This window comes from Schistocerca cancellata, chromosome 8 (genome assembly GCF_023864275.1).
Source record: "Schistocerca cancellata isolate TAMUIC-IGC-003103 chromosome 8, iqSchCanc2.1, whole genome shotgun sequence".
NCBI lineage: Eukaryota > Metazoa > Arthropoda > Insecta > Orthoptera > Acrididae > Schistocerca > Schistocerca cancellata.
In genome coordinates, this window is record NC_064633.1 from 560,780,728 (window position 1) to 560,801,014 (window position 20,287).

At 42.5% G+C, this 20,287-nt stretch overlaps 1 pseudogene; it reads left to right on the plus strand.

Moving 5' to 3' along the window:
* Positions 1 to 17,523: 17,523 nt before the first annotated feature.
* Positions 17,524 to 17,641, plus strand: LOC126095904 (5S ribosomal RNA; annotated as a pseudogene).
* Positions 17,642 to 20,287: the final 2,646 nt, after the last annotated feature.

Below are 20,287 nucleotides of genomic sequence, written 5' to 3' on the forward strand. Positions count from 1 at the left end.
CACAATTGTTCACCAGTTGGGATATTCAAAGGTTTGTTCCTGCTGGGTACCTCGTTGTCTAACCGAACACTGTAAAGAGCAAAGGAGAACCATCTGTGCGGAATTGCTTGCTCATCATGTGGCTGAGGGTGACAATTTCTTATCAAAGATGGTTACAGGCGATGAAACATGGGTTCATCACTTCGAACCTGAAAGAAAACGGCAATCAATGGAGTGGCGCCACACCCACTCCCCTACCAAGAAAAAGTTTAAAGCCATACCCTCAGCCGGTAAAGTCATGGTTACAGTCTTCTGGGACGCTGAATGGGTTATTCTGTTCGATGTCCTTCCCCCTGGTCAAACGATCAACTCTGAAGTGTATTGTGCTACTCTTCAGAAATTGAAGAAACGACTTCAGCGTGTTCGTAGGCACAAAAATCTGAACGAACTTCTCCTTCTTCATGACAACGCAAGACCTCACACAAGTCTTCGCACCCGAGAGGAGCTCACAAAACTTCAGTGGACTGTTATTCCTCATGCACCCTACAGCCCCGATCTCGCACCGTCGGATTTCCATATGTTTGGCCCAATGAAGGACACAATCCGTGGGAGGCACTGCGCGGATGATGAAGAAGTTATTGATGCAGTACGACGTTGGCTCCGACATCGACCAGTGGAATGGTACCGTGCAGGCATGCAGGCCCTCATTTCAAGGTGGCGTAAGGCCGTAGCATTGAATGGAGATTACGTTGAAAAATAGTGTTGTGTAGCTAAAAGATTGGGGAATAACCTGGTGTATTTCAATGCTGAATAAAACAACCCCTGTTTCAGAAAAAAAATGTGTTGCATTACTTATTGAACTGCCCTCGTAGAATTCGAATCAACATGAGTCATTTGGACGTAAACGTCCTCGGTGAAGCGAAGCATTTTAAAACACTTAACGAAAGCAAGTCTTCTTATTCAGACAGGTTCGTTTCGGAATATGCCAATATAATAGCTTCATGCTTAGCAATCATATACATCCACTCATTCTACGAAAAATCCACACTTAAAGACTGTAAAGTTGCACAGATCACACTAGTACTGAAGAAAGGAAACGAGAGTAACAGTCTGAATCGCAGATTTAAAACACTGCCGTCGTTTTGCTATAAGGTTTTCGCAAATTTTGAATTACCTCTAAGTAAATGATATGTTTACACGTAGTCAGCACTGATTCAGAAAATATAATTCTCGTGAAACACAACTAACTCTTTATCCACACGAAGTAGTGTTATCGACGGGGATCTCAGATGGAATACATATCTCTAGATTTCCAGAAGGCTTCTGACACCTTTCCTCGCAGGCGAGGTCTAAGCGAAACTACGTGTCTGTGAAGCATCGCCTCAATTGTGTGACTGGATTCGTTGTTTCCTGTGGGAAAGGCCACAGTTCGTAGTGACTGACGGACAATCATGGCGCAAAACAGAAGTGATGTCTGGCGATCCCCTATGACGTGTAGAAGCGTTAGGGCCCTCTGCTGTTCCTAATCTATATAAACAATTTAGGAGGCAATGTGAGCAGTCATCTTAGATTTTTTCAGGTGATACTGTCATTTACTGTCTATTAAAATCATCATAAGATTGAAACCAACTGCTAAATGATTTAGACAAGATATATGCATACTGCGAAAAGTGGCAATTGACTCTAAATGACGAAAGGTGTGAGATTATCCACGTGTGTATGTTACTAAAAGGAATGCGTAAATTTCGTTTAAACGATAAATTTCATAAATTTAAAGGCTGTAGATTCAACGAAATAGCTAAGGATTGCAATTGCGGACAACTTAAACTGGAACGATTACATAGATAAGGTTGTGAAGAACGCTAAACAAACATTGCGGCTTATTGACAGAACGCTTAGAAATTGTTACAGGTCTACTTAAGAAACATATGTTTCTCTTCGGGAATACTTCCATGTGGTATGGAATCCTTACCAAATAGAATTGATGGAGGACATCGAAAGTGTTCAAAGAAGGGCAGCTCGCTTTTCATTATCAAGAAATAAGGGAGAGAGTGTCACGGATACGATACGTGAGTTGGAGTGGCAGTCATTAAAACAAATGCTTAATTCGTAGTAGCTTCTCACGAAAATTCAATCATCAACGTTCTCTTCCAAAGGCTAATATATTTTGTGACGGCCACTTACACAGGGAAAAATGATCATAGTATTAATATAAGATAAATCAGAGCACGCACGGAAAGATGTAAGTACTCGATTCTCCGGCACGTTGTTAGAGAGTGGGACGGTGGAGTAATAGTCCGGAGCTGGTTCAAGGAACCCTTCGTGTGAACTGCAGTGTATTCATGTAGATGTAGCCGTGCATAAATCAGGGTACGTCAAAGGAAATTGTCATTTTTAACGTCGGCAGCTGCTCGTAATCGGTCAGTTAAATAATGTTGTGATTCATTTGTCGAATTATCTTCAATACAGCAAGGTCCTCAGTTCGTGAACTAGTGGTTATCGTCGCCACCTGTAGATCGCGAGGTCCCGGGTTCGATTCCCGCCCACGTCCGAGATTTTCTTCGCACGGCGAGTGTTCACCGACAGCAGGTGGGGAGTCTCCAAGCCACCAAAGCCATACGACCATTTTATTTTATCACAGACGTGAAATCGGGTGGCACAACAGGTCACTGGCAGACTCCGTTGGATGCGTACAGTCGACTACGGGGAAAGATTAGATTTTCATCCATTATGAAAATCCATACGAGATGTAACGTTGGCGACGGTGATAAAAATATTTTAGAGTATGGTTCACTGTTTTTACTGTTGAAAGAGAGAAGGGCAAGGATGAAAAATGGTGTCAGAAGGTGTCCTGATCTTCTCAGAGCTTTAATCAAGCACGGAGTGTACCATCACCACGTCCTACCGCAATGAGAAACCGTCTAGGATTTGATTCAACACTTTGGTGCCGAGTCTAGTAGTCATCAGGACCTTCATGTCAACACCTCTTCTCCCCTTTCTGGTTGAATTCTGTTGATGAAACTTTTTTCCATATCCAGGTTTCGAAATGGCTATTTAGGAGTCGAGCACCACTGCACTGGCCTGAATTAGCGGCTCTGGCTTCGGATGTGATTATTTCAACTCACTCGCATATAACATTCATTGAGTACCGTTTACAAATAGCATTGCATAGCACATAAAACACGTTGCACTATTTCCAAAGTTAAAGGTAATAATAATAATAATAATAATATAGACAGAAATAGGTGTCATTATTATAACAAAGATAGTTCTATCATTGTTGTCAAAAGTACACTATAAAAATAACATAAGGCACCAGTTTCTGTTGTGGTAGACTTTAAGTCTAAGATTCTCGTAAAGAAGAGAATATTAATGTTTTAAACTTTTTTGGCTCCATGGCAACACTCACCGAATTTAACGCAGAACTGAATTGCTTAAAATGTCATTTTTATCTTAATAAAATTTTGCTTCAGTTAATACTCGGTTTTTATTGGCAATTGTTCACTGCACCACAGCTGACCACCAAAATCTATTTCCTGCAATACACGTTAAACATACTTGCACTACTAGTTGTGAATTAAGCAAGCAGGCCATTAATAAATCTGCATAAAATACTACGCCCCAAAATGATGCACATATGAAATAAACAGCATTGTCCCTGCAAAGAGCTCGGTAGACCAAGAGGATCAGTCATTGAGAGTCATTGAGAATCAATTTTCAGGAACCTACATGACAGATGCAAACGCAGAGCGATCAGTAGGAAGTCATCCCGCTGGATCAAAATTTACATGTTACTCCTTTTAACGTTCAGTCAATAGCTATGGATTATTTTTAATATCAAATGTAAAAGACAAGAAATATTGAAACCATGGAAAACGACCGTGAGTCTACTAAATAAAAGTAGTAGTTCGGCTGATTATAATGGACTAAATAACGCATTTAGGGATCCGTTTTCCGTTCTGAAAAAAAAAAAAAATCCTTTATTACACTAAGAGCGCATATGGAGTCACTTGAAAAAATTTTAGACTAACCAACATTAAGAAAGCAAACCAGGTTTTTTTTCCAGCGGTTCAAGTTGTAATTAAAGTGCTCAAGATAATTTAGCAGATGACTGTAACAAACATATTTCAAAGTGTAGGTAACGCATACTTCTTAAACTATGTTTACTATAGGTAGTGTGTACCATAATATTAGTTGCGGTGATATAGGTGACTTGTTTACGACTGCATACGCTCGAAAACAAAAAGCAGAGCATTGTGAAGAACGCTGCTGAGCCAGACGCATTACGAAGGGTCTAACAACATGTCAGTGCCAATAAACTATTTAAAATTAATTATAAGTTATCTGTGTAGCGATCTAACAAATCAAATATCATTGTCAAAATGATCTGCACATAAATAAACAAGTCACTAACTAACTTAGTAGCCACAGGAGTGTTAGAATCAGAATAAACAGTGAAGTCAGAGTTAACTGTGGAGGAGAAAGAAAAAAAATGCATGATGCAACATAGAAACATTGAAACAGAAAAGCGCAAGAAAAGTCTCAGGAAGAGGAAATTTTAAGGCTAGAAGGCCGCCGAACATCGAACAGATATGCTGCTATAATATTCGACAGAGAGAATATTGCTTAGTGTGAGAGGCTGTTTGAAGGTAAATTTAAAGGGTAATTTCTAGTGAGAATATTTGTAATGTTTCAGTAGCGTTGCAGGAGCCAAGTTCAGTAATTTTCTTTCCGTGCAGTTCCTTGTTCAGAGTCTTTAAAGCGAACATATCACATAATTTTTTGTATGTGTGGATAGTTACTTAACAGAATCCTTGGTTGGTGTAAATTGGTCACATCAGTTTATCCTGATATAAACGTGTGCCATCCCCAAATGTTATACACATCAAAAAAAGTTTTGCATCACCCCGGTTCCCAGAACTCATGAAGATAGACGTTGGCTGTGGATATTGTATCACAGACACATTCCCTTTGACTGTTCAGAGATGTCACTAAACCCACCCAAAGACGGGTGGGATCCGACAGCCGATCAGTTCCAGTCATTCCACGAGGAAGGAGGTACACGCCTCGTGTTGTCTGTAGTTCAACCATGCCTAGACGGTCAATACCGCGGTTCGATCGCGTCCAAATTGTTGCTTTGTGCCAGGAAGGGCTCTCAACAAGGGAAGTGTCCAGGCGTCTCAAAGTGAACCAAAGCGATGTTGTTCGGACATGGAAGAGATACAGAGAGACAGGAACTGTAGATGACTTGCCTCGCTCAGGCCGCCCAAGGGCTGCTACTGCAGTGGATGACCGCTACCTACGGATTATGGCTCGGTAGAACCCTGACAGCAACGCCACCATGTTGAATAATGCTTTTCGTACAGCCACAGGACGTCGTGTTACGACTCATGCTGCGCGCAATAGCCTGCATGATGCGGAGCTTCACTCCCGACTTCCATAGCGAGGTTCAGCTTCGCAACCACGACACCATGCAGCGCGGTGCAGGTGGGCCCAACAAAATGCCGAATGGACCGCTCAGGATTACTATCATATTCTCTTCACCGATGAGTGTCGCGTATGCCTTCAGAGAATCGTCGGAGACGTGTTTGGAGACATCCCGGTCAAGCTGAACGCCTTAACACACCGTCCAGCAAGTGCAGCAAGGTGGAGGTTCCCTGCCGTTTTGGGGTGGCGTAATGTGGGGCCGACGTATGACGCTGGTGGTCATGGAAGGCGCCGTAACGGCTGTACGATATGTGAATGCCATCCTCCAACCAATAATGCAACCATATCAGCAGCATATTGGCGAGACATTCGTCTTCATGGACGACAGTTCGCGCCCCCATCGTGCACATTTTGTGAATGACATCCTTCAGGATAACGACATCGCTCGACTATAGTGGCCAGCATGTTCTCCAGGCATGTACCCTATCGAACATGCCTGGGATAGATTGAAAAGGGCTGTTTATGGACAACATGACCGAACAACCACTCTGAGGGTTCTTCGCCGAATCGCCGTTGAGGAGTGGAACAATCTGGACCAAAAGTACCTTGATGTCCCACGACGAATACAGGCATGCATCAATGCAAGAGGACTTGCTACTGGGTATTAGAGGTATCGCTGTGTTCAGCAATCTGGACCACCCCCTCTGAATGTCTCGCTGTATGGTGATACAACATGCAATGTGTGGTTTTCATGAGGAATAAAAAGGGCGGAAATGATGTTTATGTTGATCTCTATTCCAATTTTCTGTACCGGTTCTGGAGCTCTCGGAACTGAGGTGATGTAAAACTTTTTTTGATGTGTGTATTTCTTGATTGGCTTATTACGTGAGACATTTCTTGAAACTGTGTCACACCAAAACGCATCTTAAACGAGTACTGTATAAATGCACGAGATACTGATGTTCTCTTTTGTTGTAGCCATGATATTTATAGAAACACAACGGATGCCCATTAAATCATTTCAGGTCTGAAACATGATACCCTGTTTTGATTCAGCGTCGAGACCAGGGTTAGAGGGATGAGCTTTTAATTGAAGCTATGCTCCCGTGCCCTGGAAATAACCTTATCACTGATGGAGGAAAATAAGTAATTATGCCCGTATAAGTGTAATTATCTCACACACATCAGCTTTAGAAGCAAAGAAATGTGTTAATGAAACGATAAAAGAAGACAATGCTGTCAGCTACTTTGAGCATACGGTTCGTGAACATTATGTCTAAATATATTTTCGCGAGCCAACTTACGGTGTACGGTGGTGTGCACTTCATGCACCACAGTAACTTCCTCGCTCTCCTGTTCCAGCCACGAACGATGCTTGGGATGAGCCACTGTTGGTAATGACATGTATAAGGTCGAATATAATTTTACTTTCCAGATGTTTTAGTGAGATACGTGTCAGAGGAACCAGTAATTTACTTGACTGTTGTAGGAACGTGGACTCTTGGAATTTTGACAGTAAGCCAGGCCGCGATACTGAACACCACATTGGGAGGGTATGCCACCTCTCACGCTTACTAAACGAATCCACAATGAAAGAGATTCCGTAGGCTATCACCTTCGCGGATACGCTACACCTCCTGTAAACTTTGTCAGTGAACCTCATTCTGCCTTTCCACTTAGTTTTATTTGGCCATTCTACAGTAAATGACTTCGTAAGCATACATTAAGATACTAGAGATACATTAAGATACTAATGGTGCAGTCACACCAAAGCAAGCTCATCTGCCTATCTGTATTACTAAACTTCTAACCCCGTTAATTGTGCACAAAGCCAGTTGCGGGTTGCCTAACTAACGGCTTCCAGGGACAACAAAAATTTGATTCCCGATATTCCATACGATTATTAATTAAGAGATATAATCTTATGTTTCAGTTTCAACAGTGTTACACTTAGAAACTGTGTATACGTCTTGAGGGAGCGTAACTCAAGACGCGCATAAATTACACTAAAGTCATCCAGTTGTTTAGAATGAGAGCACTTAGCAAATTCTAACGAACTTTATACGTAATTTCAAACATGTACGAAAATTTTTCTTGTGAGAACCTCGATAAAATGATAGAAGGACAAAAGTTCATCACTTGCTACATTTTCGCTGTTCATGCAGTAAAATTTCAACGTCAGGCATTACGTCGTAATTTATTACTCCTTTATTACTAGCTCTAGGACGTTGCAGACGTTGTCCACATGTACCACAGAATATACCTGCAAAATTATATTATTATGTGACACATATTTCAGATTTCGCTTAAAAAGGAGCGGAAATTATCCAGACCAGAATCATACAGTGTTTGATAGTGAGACGGCTTAAGGAGTTCCAGCAAACTTTAAACATAATTTCAAATCTTTACTAAACTTTTTCTCGCTTACATTTTCTACTTTAAATATTTAACACGTTAACTTATTCGTGAAGTAATCAGACGTTTGAAGCTGTTTTAGACGTGACAATTCGTTTGTTTAAAGAGTCGTAGATGGGGAATTACTGACTTATGCATTTTACATTACGAAGTGCGGTCACAAAATTTTAATTATTATTTCGAAAAATGAAGTTAGGTAGATAATTTGTTTGTTTGAATTCCTGGTACGCTTGAAATACAAGCTCCACAGTGCCGTGGCACGATACTACGCGGGGGCGTTCAATAAGTAGGCCAGTTTTGGTATAAAAATTTCAGAATTTGTTCTAGGGTTTAGCCCTTGTAGTTTCATGAAGTACCGGTATGTGGTGGCGCGATACGTTGCTTTCAAAATGGCGTTTGTAACGGGGGTGCGTTCCAAGCAGAGAGCTATAATTGGCGGAAAACCAGAGCATCGCAGATATTAATTGGCACTTACAGAATGTCTACTGAGACCTGGCAAGAAATAAAAGTCGTTGGACCAGGCGTCCGTCATCATCGCAACAACATGAAGCAAAACCTATCTAATGCCCTGCGTGCCGGCAGGTAGCACACATCTGTGACACGTGCAATATTGGAAAGTTTTTAGACTCTCATTCGAGGTGATCGATGGACCATAGTGAAACACCTCGCTGCTGATCTGGACGTCTCTGTTGGTACGGAGAACATACTCGACCAGGAGATGGAGTACTCAAAGGAGAGAGCTCACTGGGTTCCTCGGTGCCTAACAGAAGACCGTTAAGAGCAACGAAGGACAGTCTGTGCATAATTTCTTGCTCGTAACGGGGTTGAAAGTGACAATTTTTTGTCAAACATCGTCACAGGCGATGAAACATTGATTCGTCACTTCATCTACATCTACATCTACATCCATACTCCGCAAGCCACCTGACGGTGTGTGGTGGAGGGTACGTTGAGTACTTCTATCGGTTCCTTCGACCATAGATACTAGTAGACTGGCCTTGCTGTGCAGAAGTTATAGGGCTGGTGTGGCTCCAACATAAACCACGTGACTGTTGGCAAAACGTGGCGGGATTTCAAATCAGCGGTCTGCCATCCTATGTTTGTATCGTATTTTACCCACATTTCTCAACTGACTGTCAAACGCTTCCTTTTTTATTTGCGAAAAATTATGGCAGAACTACATTTGACCTGGATTTGCCTACAGTATCATTTATAAAATCTAACAAATACATCTGGTGGGCAGCGGGACGAAATTACTATAAACTATCCATTAAAGTAAAATGTCGTAAAAATTCTTTTAAACACTAAGAGTGGGCTCGTGTCAAAACTTTAAATATTGGATTCGCCACGTTTTGAGCTCTAGTCACTTTCTAAAAGAAAATGGGATATGGGAATTATGTCAACTATAGGTGCCAAATTGTCGACTTTAGGAGCAGGTCCATTTTAGAGTATCAATTTTAGGTGCACTCCAAAGGTTCAGTTCCCACTATTTTTACGAAAGTTTAAACTATCAGTTTTAAAAAAATGATATTTTAGATGAAAGGTGAGACTTTGAAGTTTCAGAAAATAATTTTGGAGCCTACATTTATTTAATAGTATTAGAAGGTAGAAAAAAATAATCTTCAAGTGTCGACTATAGGTGCTCTTACCTTATTATAATCTCACTTGTATATACAAAAAGGCGCGTATGTGCCGATGGCTTAAAGTTTTTCCGTTTCAGGGCCTGTATCCAAAGCTGCCTTCGGTTTTCATCCTTAGGGACCCCATGAGTAGGAACGAGAAACAGTTATATTTACTTCTGTAACCGAATTATCACAGATAGTTTCCAAAATTTAATATGAGTCTGACTTTACAGGCATCACTTTCAACACTTTAATTTACGTGATACTCTATTTCAAGTGTAAAAAACATATAAATGTCACTTCAGCAGATTTCAATAAACGCATCTGCACTGTCATAGAAACGCACGTGAAATGTAATGCCATTTCCCCCGACAAAACGCTGAGTACAGCCGTAAGCGCAACACGAAACAACCATGTTTTGCCAACATTCACGTGACTGTAGCCCAGAGATGTTGGAACCACGAAAATGACGTCAGGGCCAGTCTATTATATTTATGGTCGAAGATCGGTTCTCCCTTCTATTCCAGTCTCCTATTGTTCATGGAAGGAAAGATTGTCGGTATGCCTCTGTGTGGGCTCTAATCTCTCTGATTTTATCCTCGTGGTCTCTTCGCGAGATATACGTAGGAGGGAGCAATATACTGCATGACTGCTCGGTGAAGGTATGTTCTCGAAACTTCAACAAAAGCCCGTACCGACCTACTGCGCGTCTCTCTGTTTATCTATCATCTCCGTAAAACTTTCGCGATTACTAAATGATCCTGTAACGAAGCGCGCTGCTCTCCGCTGGATCTTATCTACCTCTTCTATCAACCCTATCTGATACGGATCCCACACTGCTGAGCAGTATTCAAGCAGTGGGCGAACAAGCGTACTGTAACCTACTTCCTTTGTTTTCGGATTCCATTTCCTCAGGATTCTTCCCATGTATCTCAGTGTGGCTTCTGCTTTACCGACGATCAACTCTATATGATCATTCCATTTTAAATCATTCCTAATGCCTACTTCCCGATAATTTATGGAATTAACTGCTTCCAGTTGCTGCCCTGCTATATTGTAGCTAAATGATACGGGATCTTTCTTTCTATGTATTCGCAGCACATTACACTTGTCTACATTGAGACTCAATTGCCATTCCCTGAACCATGCGTCAATTCGCTGCAGATCCTCCTGCATTTCAGTACAATTTTCCATTGTTACAACCTCTCGATATACCACAGAATCATCCTCAAAAAGCCTCAGTGAACTTCCGATGTTATCCACAAGGTCATTTATGTTTATTGTGAATAGCAACGGTCCTACGACACTCCCCTGCGGCACACCTGAAATCACTCTTACTTCGGAAGACTTCTCTCCATTTAGAATGACATGCTGCGTTCTGTTATCTAGGAACTCTTCAATCCAATCACACAATTGGTCTGATAGTGCAATGCTCTTACTTTGTTCATTAAACGACTGTGGGGAACTGTGTCGAACGCCTTGCGGGAGTCAAGCAACACGGCATCTACCTGGGAATATGTGTCTATGGCCCTCTGAGTCTCGTGGACGAATTGCGCGAGCTGAGTTTCACACGATCGTCTTTTTCGAAACCCATGCTGATTCCTACGGAGTAGATTTCTAGTCTCCAGAAAAGTCATTTTACTCGAACATAATACGTGTTCCAAAATTCTACAACTGATTGACGTTAGAGATATAGGTCTATAGTTCTGTACATCTGTTCGACGTCCCTTCTTGAAAACGGGGATGACCTGTGCCCTTTTCCAATCCTTTGGAACGTTACGCTTTTATAGAGACCAACGGTACACCGCTGCAAGAAGGGGGGCAAGTTCCCTCGCGTACTCTTTGTAAAATCGAACTGGTAATCCTATCAGGTCCAGGGGCCTTTCCTCTTTTGAGCGATTTTAATTGTTTCTCTATCCCTCTGTTGTCTATTTCTATATCTACAATTTTGTCATCTATGCGACAATCTAGAGAAGGAACTACAGTGAAGTCTTCCTCTGTGAAACAGTTTTGAGAAAAGACATTTAGTATTTGAGTCTTTAGTCTGTCATCCTCCGTTTCAGTACCATTTTGGTCACAGAGTGTCTGAACATTTTCTTTTGATCCACCTACCGCTTTGACATAAGACCAAAATTTCTTAGGATTTTCTGCCAAGTCAGTACATAGAACTCTACTTTTGAATTCATTGAACGCCTCTCACATAGCCCTCCTTACACTACATTTCGCATCGCGTAATTTTTGTTTGTCTGCAAGGCTTTGGCTATGTTTATGTTCGCCGTGACGTTCCCTTTGCTTCAGCAGCAGATTTCTAACTCGGTTGTTGTACCAAGGTGGCAGTTTTCCATCTCTTACGATCTTGCTTGGCACATACTCATCTAACGCATATTGTACGATGGTTTTGAACTTTGTCCACTGATCCTCAACACTATCTGTACTTGAGACAAAACTTTTGTTTTGAGCCGTCAGGTACTCTGTAATCTGCTTTTTGTCACTTTTGCTAAAGAGAAAAATCTTCATACCTTTTTTTAATATTTCTGTTTACGGCTGAAATCATCGATGTCGTAACCGCTTTATGATCGCTGATTCCCTGTTCTGCGTTAACTGTTTCAAATAGTTCGGGTCTGTTTGTCACCAGAAGGTCTAATATGTTATCACCACGAGTCGGTTCTCTGTTTAAGGTAGTTTTCAGATAAAGCACTTAAAAAAATTTCACCCGTTATGAACGTTTCAGTCTCCAAGTCTATATCGGGCAAATTAAAATCCCCACCCAGAACTATAACATGGTGGGGAAATCTACTCGAAATATTTTCCAAACGGCGGAAACAAACGGCAATTCATTGAGTGACATCACACCACCTCTCCACCGAACAAAATGTTCAAAGCCGCACCCTCAGCTGTTAAAATCATGGAGACAGTCTTTTGGGACTCTGAAGTGGTTATTCTGTTTGATATTCTCCTTCATGGTGCAACGATTAACTAGGAAGTGTATTGTGGTACCACCAGGAAACTGAATGAACGACTTCAACGTGTTCGTCGTCATAAAACTACAAACAAACTTCTTCTTCATGATAACACAAAGCGTCTCACAAGTCTGCGCGCCCAAGATGATCTCACAAAACTTCATTGGACTGTTCTCTCTCATCCACCCTACAGCCCAGATCTCGCACCTTCCGACTTCCATCTGTCTGGCCCAATGAAGGATGCACTCCGCCGAAAGTAGTACGAGGATGACGAGGAGGTTGTCATGGCAACACGAAGCTGGCTCCGACCTCGACCCGTAGTGATGTGCCACCTGGTCATACCGGCCTCCCCAGTAAGGTGTTTCTAGGCCGTCGTATTGAACGGAGGTTATGTTGAAAAATAGGGTTTTGCAGCCGAAAGAGTTGGGTATGATTTGGTGGATTGGAATTCTGAAGAAAACTAACCTGCTTAAAGAAAAATAATAATTACATGTTACATTACTTGTAGAAGTGTCCAAACAAAATGACACAGTGTTGATATCGTGGATTGTCGTGTGGCAGTTCGTCTTATCATCTGGAGGAGAGCGACCCTGCGAAAACAATACTGAGTAGATGGAAGGGTACAGCAACACCGCACTATCGTACTGCATAGTGGTTAGGTGAGACAAACACTTGCAATGAGGCCAAACTATCAGGTACGAAGAACGATGTGGCAAGGCGTTCTCTTTGTGAAGAACTGAGACTCTCAAGAGGACCGGCGAATCACAATGCAGGCAATAGGTTAAAAAGTGAAAACTAGCTATGGATCAGTTTTCAACATCTTGCACGACATTTGGGCCACGAAGCAGTTCGCCAACCGCTGGGTTCCGTGAGTTCTGTGACTGTTCACATACAAAATACCAAGCGAACCGCGGCAGCAACGAAAATATAGCTGCTGTCTCAGGCTAAGCTGGGTACTTGTTTCACCACGCACTCACTGTGAACGAGTGCTTTTTGCATCGCTACTATCCCCCGTCAACGGAGCAAAACAGCCAGGTTCGATTCCCGGCGGGGTCAGGGATTTTCTCTGTCTCGTGATGGCTGGGTGTTGTGTGATGTCCTTAGGTTAGTTAGGTTTAAGTAGTTCTAAGTTCTAATGGACTGATGACCTAAGTTGTTAAGTCCCATAGTGCTCAGAGCCAAAACAGCCAGTTGGAGACGTATGGATGCACCAACGCTGTAAAAGGCGAAGATATGACCGACATCTGGAAACCAGATGATGAGAGTCTGTAGGAACTGAAGTGGTGTAGCACTAACAGATTATGTTCGTAAGGGGCAGACCGTCAGAGGAGCATAATACCAACATCATCTTACGCATTGGTGGGAGGCTCCACCCAAGATCATCCTGCAGACATTTATTTAAGAATCTAGGGATATTCACAGTAGCTTCTCAGTATATATACTCTCTTATGAAATTTGTTATTAACAACCAAACCCAATTCAAAAGTAATAGCAGTGTGCATAACTACAATACTAGGAGAAAGGATGATCTTCACTATTCAAGATTAAATCTAACTTTGGCACAGAAAGGAGTGAATTATACTGGCACTAAAGTCTTTGGTCACTTACCAAATAGTATCAAAAGTCTGACAGATAACCAACAAGTATTTAAGAAGAAATTAAAAGAATTTCTGAATGACAACTCCTTCTACTCCATAGAGGAATTTTTAGATATAAATTAAAAAAAATATTAAAAAAAAATAAATAAAAATAAATAAAAATAAAAAACACAAAAAATGAAAAAAGTTGTTATATTAACTTAAGTATGTTGTTAAATTAACTTAATTATGTCATGTATTGGAAAATTTGACTCGTTCCACATCATTACGAAATATCGTATTCATGATCCATGGAACTAGTATTAATCTAATCTAATCTAATCTATCAAGACGAAACATCGCGGGAAGCTGTCAAAAGGTGTGTTTTTGTGTCTCGACAACGCCGCAGCTCATTTTCCACAGGAGACATGCTGCTTCTTAGGGATATCCAATTTTTGTTTCGCTTTGTAATGACACAGTAAACTCCAGGCAACAATCCACATTTAAAATACACTGACGGAAAAATCGCAACATCAAGGAGTTGTGCGACATAAACGAAAGGTGGTATATGTGTTTCCACATCTGAAAGGTGACGTCTATTAAAAATTTCAAGCCACTCACATGAGAGCGGCGCCAGCAGCGCCACTGTGAGGGTGCAAATCAGGTTTGCTTTAAATACACTCTGTAAAGGTCGTGAGCGTTACTTTGAGATCGGACATCGTGATCTGATGTTAGCCAGCGCCTAACTGAGTTTGAACGAGGTAGTGTGATAGAGCTACAAGGAGCAGGATGTTCTTTCTGCGATATTGCACAAAGCCTTGGCAGGAATGTAAGCACTTTACATTATTGCTGGCAGCGGTGGTCACCAGAATGTACGATCGGAAGTAATTGTTCTGGCACAACGTACTGCATCTGCAGCAGCAATTTGAGCACGAGACAGAAAAGAAATTGTCAAAAATCGGTTATTTCAAGGACAGCTCCGAGCTAGACGCTCTGTAGCTTGCATTCCACTGACCCAAACCATGGCCCTCTGCGACTTCTATGGAGAGAAACGAGAGCCCGTTGGGGAGCAGGTTGTAAGTGTGTTGTGCTTTCTGATGGAAGCTGGTTCTCCCTCAGTGCCAGTGAAGGCCGTATGTGTTTTGCAAAGAGGCCAGTTCAGGTCATGCAAAACACCGTTTCTGTGTGCTAGACACTTTAGGGGTGAGATGTTGTATGACATCACCATCAGTCTCTCGGTTATCCAACGCACCCTGACTGCAAATCTGTACGTCAGTCTAGTGATTCGACATGTTGTGCTGCCAGTCATGAACAACATTTGTGGGGGGCTTTTCCAACAGGATAACGCTCGCCCACATACCGCCGTTGTAACCCAACATACTCTGCAGAGTGTCGACATGTTGCCTTGGCCTACTTGGTCATCAAATCTGTCTCCATTCGAGCACGTAGGGAACGGGACATCATCAACTTTCGACAACGCCAGCGCCATCCGGAAATGGCATTAACCATCGCTTTATTGATTGAACAAGTGCAATAGGGATGGAACTCTATCCCAAAAATTGACATCCGGGACCTACACAACGTAATTCTTGCACATTCGCTTCTATTCAACATTCTCGCGATTACACTCATTATTATGGCACTAGCATTTCACATTTACAATGGCATATCTCACACTTAAATTAACCTGTGATCGTGCAGTGTTAATCTCTTAAACATGTTACCTAGGCAAATGTAGTCTCGAAATTTCATCACTCTACTTTAATTATTTTCCGGTATTGCGATCTTTTTTCCGTCAGAGCATACACTCACATTCCATAGAGTAATATACAGGGTGTTACAAAAAGGTTCGACCAAACTTTCAGGAAACATTCCTCACACACAAATAAAGAAAACATGTTATGTGGACATGTGTCCGGAAACGTCCAATTTCCATGTTAGAGCTCATTTTAGTTTCGTCAGTATGTTCTTCCACCTACGCTCAATGGAGCACGTTATCATGATTTCATACCGGATACACTACCTGTGCTGCTAGAACATGTGCCTTTACAAGTACGACACAACATGTGGTTCACGCACGATGGAGCTCCTGCACATTTCAGTCGAAGTGTTCGTACGCTTCTCAACAACAGATTCGGTAACCGATGGATTGGTAGAGGCGGACCAATTTCATGGCCTCCACGCTCTCCTGACCTCAAGCCTCTTGACTTTCATTTATGGGGGCATTTGAAAGCTCTTGCCTACGCAACCCCGGTACCAAATGTAGAGACTCTTTGTGCTCGTATTGTGGGCAGCTGTGATACAATACGCCATCCTCCAGGGCTGCATCAGTGCATCAGGGATTCCATGCGACGGAGGGTGGATGCATGTATCCTCGCTAACGGAGGACATTTTGAACATTTCCTGTAACAAAGTGTTTGAAGTCACGCTGCTACGTTCTGTTGCTGTGTGTTTCCATTCTATGATTAATGTGATTTGAAGAGAAGTAATAAAATGAGCTCTAACAAGGAACGTAAGCGTTTCCGGACACATGTCCACATAACATATTTTCTTTCTTTGTGTGTGAGGACTGTTTCCTGAAAGTTTGGCCGTACCTTTTTGTAACACCCTGTATAAACTGTTCTTCGTACTATCATACACCAAATTTGAAATAAGTTGTCTGAAGTAATTCAATATATACCTCTGTTGTAAACCTTACAGTAGAGCTTATTAGTAACATAGGACAGTTCGTTTAGATGTTTTCATCTTTTTTATGAGGGATGCTGCAATTGCAAGTTTTATTATTTTTGTGGTGCGTTTTATATAAACAATGATGAAACAGTAGAGTGTGTTAATGAGAAAAACAGCTGGATTTTTTCCTTGAGCATACCTTTCGATAACCTATATCGAGAGAAAATATAAGCAGTATCTACTCTGGAGTGCTATTTAACACGGAAGTTCGCTACATTTTACTCCACCTAATTTTCTGCCAATATCACTACAACCTATGAAAGTCTATTAATAGTCCCTTACTCACTGAACAGTATCTTTTGCTGTAGTAACAGTGCTACCTCTGCATGGCTAGTAAATAGACGGAATGCATGTGTGCATGGATGTGTAGTTATTATTAGGCATGTGATTATACATTACCGGAAAAAAATTAATAAATCTGGAAAGACCAAGCCGATTTGCATCCGATAACGACGTATGCAACCTGGGTGATTGTAAATGTACCGATAATTGTTTTATCGTCCGCCAACAAATAGCATAGTGTTATAGCTATCATAGCGCCATTGTGTCTAGCTATTAATAGGGAATGCTCACAGCCAGAAGGCTCAGTGTAGTACAGATGTCTGCAGCAAGCAGGCAACCACACAATGGGGGTGCACTCATGCTTTCTACAGGCAAGTGAGCGCGTTTGAAAGCCGTCCGATTGTGACCTTCTGAATGGGAGGAAGTTCCTTTCGGAGAACTGCCACACAAGTTGCAAGTTCTGCGTCAGTTTTGAAACGATGCTGGTGTCAGTGGTCGCGTGAACATTCGCACACCTGTAGATGAGGTTCTGGCAACAGCCTTGCCGCAGTGGATACACCGGTTCCCGTGAGATCATCGAAATTAAGCGCTGTCGGGCGTGGTCGGCACTTGGATGGGTGACCATCCGGGCCGCCATGTGCTGTTGCCATTTTTCGGGGTGCACTCAGCCTCGTGATGCCAATTGAAGGGCTACTCGACCGAATAGTAGCGGCTTCGGTGAAGGATACCATCATAACGACTGGGAGAGCGGTGTGGTGACCCCGCGCCCCTCCTATCAGCATCCTCCACTGAGGGTGACACGACGGTCCGATGGTCCCGGTAGGCCACTCGTGGCCTGAAGACGGAGTGAGTGTAGATGAGGTGCTGGACGTCGTAGCATGCACAGATGCAGACACGCAAGCCTCTAGCCTCACTCACGACACAGCACAGACGTGCACGGCTCGAGAGGATCGCCTGGAAGATGGAACGGCACGCCGTGGTCTTCACCAATGAAGCATTTATACTCCGCAAGCCACCCAACGGTGTGTGGCGGAGGGCACTTTACGTGCCACTGTCATTACCTCCCTTTCCTGTTCCAGTCGCGTATGGTTCGCGAGAAGAACGACTGCCGGAAAGCCTCCGTGCGCGCTTGAATCTCTCTAATTTTACCTTCGTGATCTCCTCGGGAGGTAGAAGCAATATATTCGATACCTCATCCAGAAACGCACCCTCTCGAAACCTGGACAGCAAGCTACACCGCGATGCAGAGCGCCTCTCTTGCAGAGTCTGCCACTTGAGTTTGCTAAACATCTCCGTAACGCTATCACGCTTACCAAATAACCCAGTGACGAAACGCTCCGCTCTTCTTTGGATCTTCTCTATCTCCTCCGTCAACCCGATCTGGTACGGATCCCACACTGATGAGCAATACTCAAGTATACGTCGAACGAGTGTTTTCTAATCCACCTCCTTTGTTGATGGACTAAATTCTCTAAGGACTCTCCCAATGAATCTCAACCTGGCATCCGCCTTACCAACAATTAATTTTATATGATCATTCCACTTCAAATCGTTCCGCACGCATACCCCCAGATATTTTACAGAAGTAACTGCTACCAGTGTTTGTTCCGCTATCATATAATCATACAATAAAGGATCCTTCTTTCTATGTATTCGCAATACATTACATTTGTCTATGTTAAGGGTCAGTTGCCTCTCCCTGCACCAAGTGCCTATCCGCTGCAGATCTTATCGCATTTCGCTACAATTTTCTAATGCGGCAACTTCTCTGTATACTACAGCATCACCCGCGAAAAGTCGCATGGAACTTCCGACACTATCTACTAGGTCATTTATATATATTGTGAAAAGCAATGGTCCCATAACACTCTCCTGTGGCACGCCAGAGGTTACTTTAACGTCTGTAGACGTCTCTCCGTTGATAACAACATGCTGTGTTCTGTTTGCTAAAAACTCTTCAATCCAGCCACACAGGTGGTCTGATATTCCGTAGGCTCTTACTTTGTTTATCAGGCAACAGTGCGGAACTGTAACGAACCCTTCCGGAAGTCAAGGAAAATAGCATCTACCTGGGAGCCTGTATCTAATATTTTCTGGGTCTCATGAAGAAATAAAGCGAGTTGGGTCTCACACGATCGCTGTTTCCGGAATTCATGTTGATTCCTACAGAGTAGATTCTGGGCTTCCAGAAACGAGATGATACGCGAGCAGAAATCATGTTCTATAGTTTTACAACAGATCGACGTCAGAGATATAGGTCTATAGTTTTGCTCATCTGCTCGACGACCCTTCTTGAAGACTGGGCCTACCTGTGCTCTTTTCCAGTCATTTGGAACCTTCCGTTCCTCTAGAGACACGGCTGTTAGAAGGGGGGCAAGTTCTTTCGCGTACTCTGTGTAGAATCGAATTGGTATCCCGTCAGGTCCAGTGGACTTTCCTCTGTTGAGTGATTTCAGTTGCTTTTCTATTCCTTGGACACTTATTTCGATGTCAGCCATTTGTTCGTTGGTGCGAGGGTTTAGAGAAGGAATTGCAGTGCGGTCTTCCTCTGTGAAACAGCTTTGGAAAAAGGTGTTTAGTATTTCAGCTTTATGCGTGTCATCCTCTGTTTCAATGCCATCATCATCCCGGAGTGTCTGGATATGCTGTTTCGAGCCACTCACTGATTTACCGTAGTTCTAAGTCTAGGGGACTGATGACCTCAGATGTTAAGTCCCATAGTGCTCAGAGCCATTTGAACCAATTTTTTTTTATATAAGAAGAAACATACTTTATTTTTTAAGTACTTCCCATAGAGAACATACAAAACATCACTTGCACAACATAAAGACGTTATTGATTTGTCTGCCGTGCATTAGTTGCCTAATTTATTACAATGATCACATACAAATTTATTCCCTTCTTGGCAACGCCAGAACAAAATTCATGTGCCCAACGAAGACATTTTGTGCAACGGATCCACTGTTCGCCACTTGTGTCTAATTTGTAAGCGTGATTGCAATATAAGCATTCCTCGTCCGCACTGTCTTCATCATCAGTGGAGACGAGGGGAGCACCATCATCCTCAGATGAGGAGGAAGATGAGTAACGCTTCCTTTTGTTTCCTTTTTTATGTCTTGTTGCAGGCGTTCTTTATGCTGCAGCTGCTGACCTTTCCGAAGATGAACGTTCTGACAGGGCTGTGACTGATTTTGTGTTTGATGGACCTGGTTTAGGCCTAGATGTGTGCGTATCACGTTGGGGCAGTGGCGGGGCGAGGGACGTTTGTATGTGTGAATCGACAACCACAGCGCTG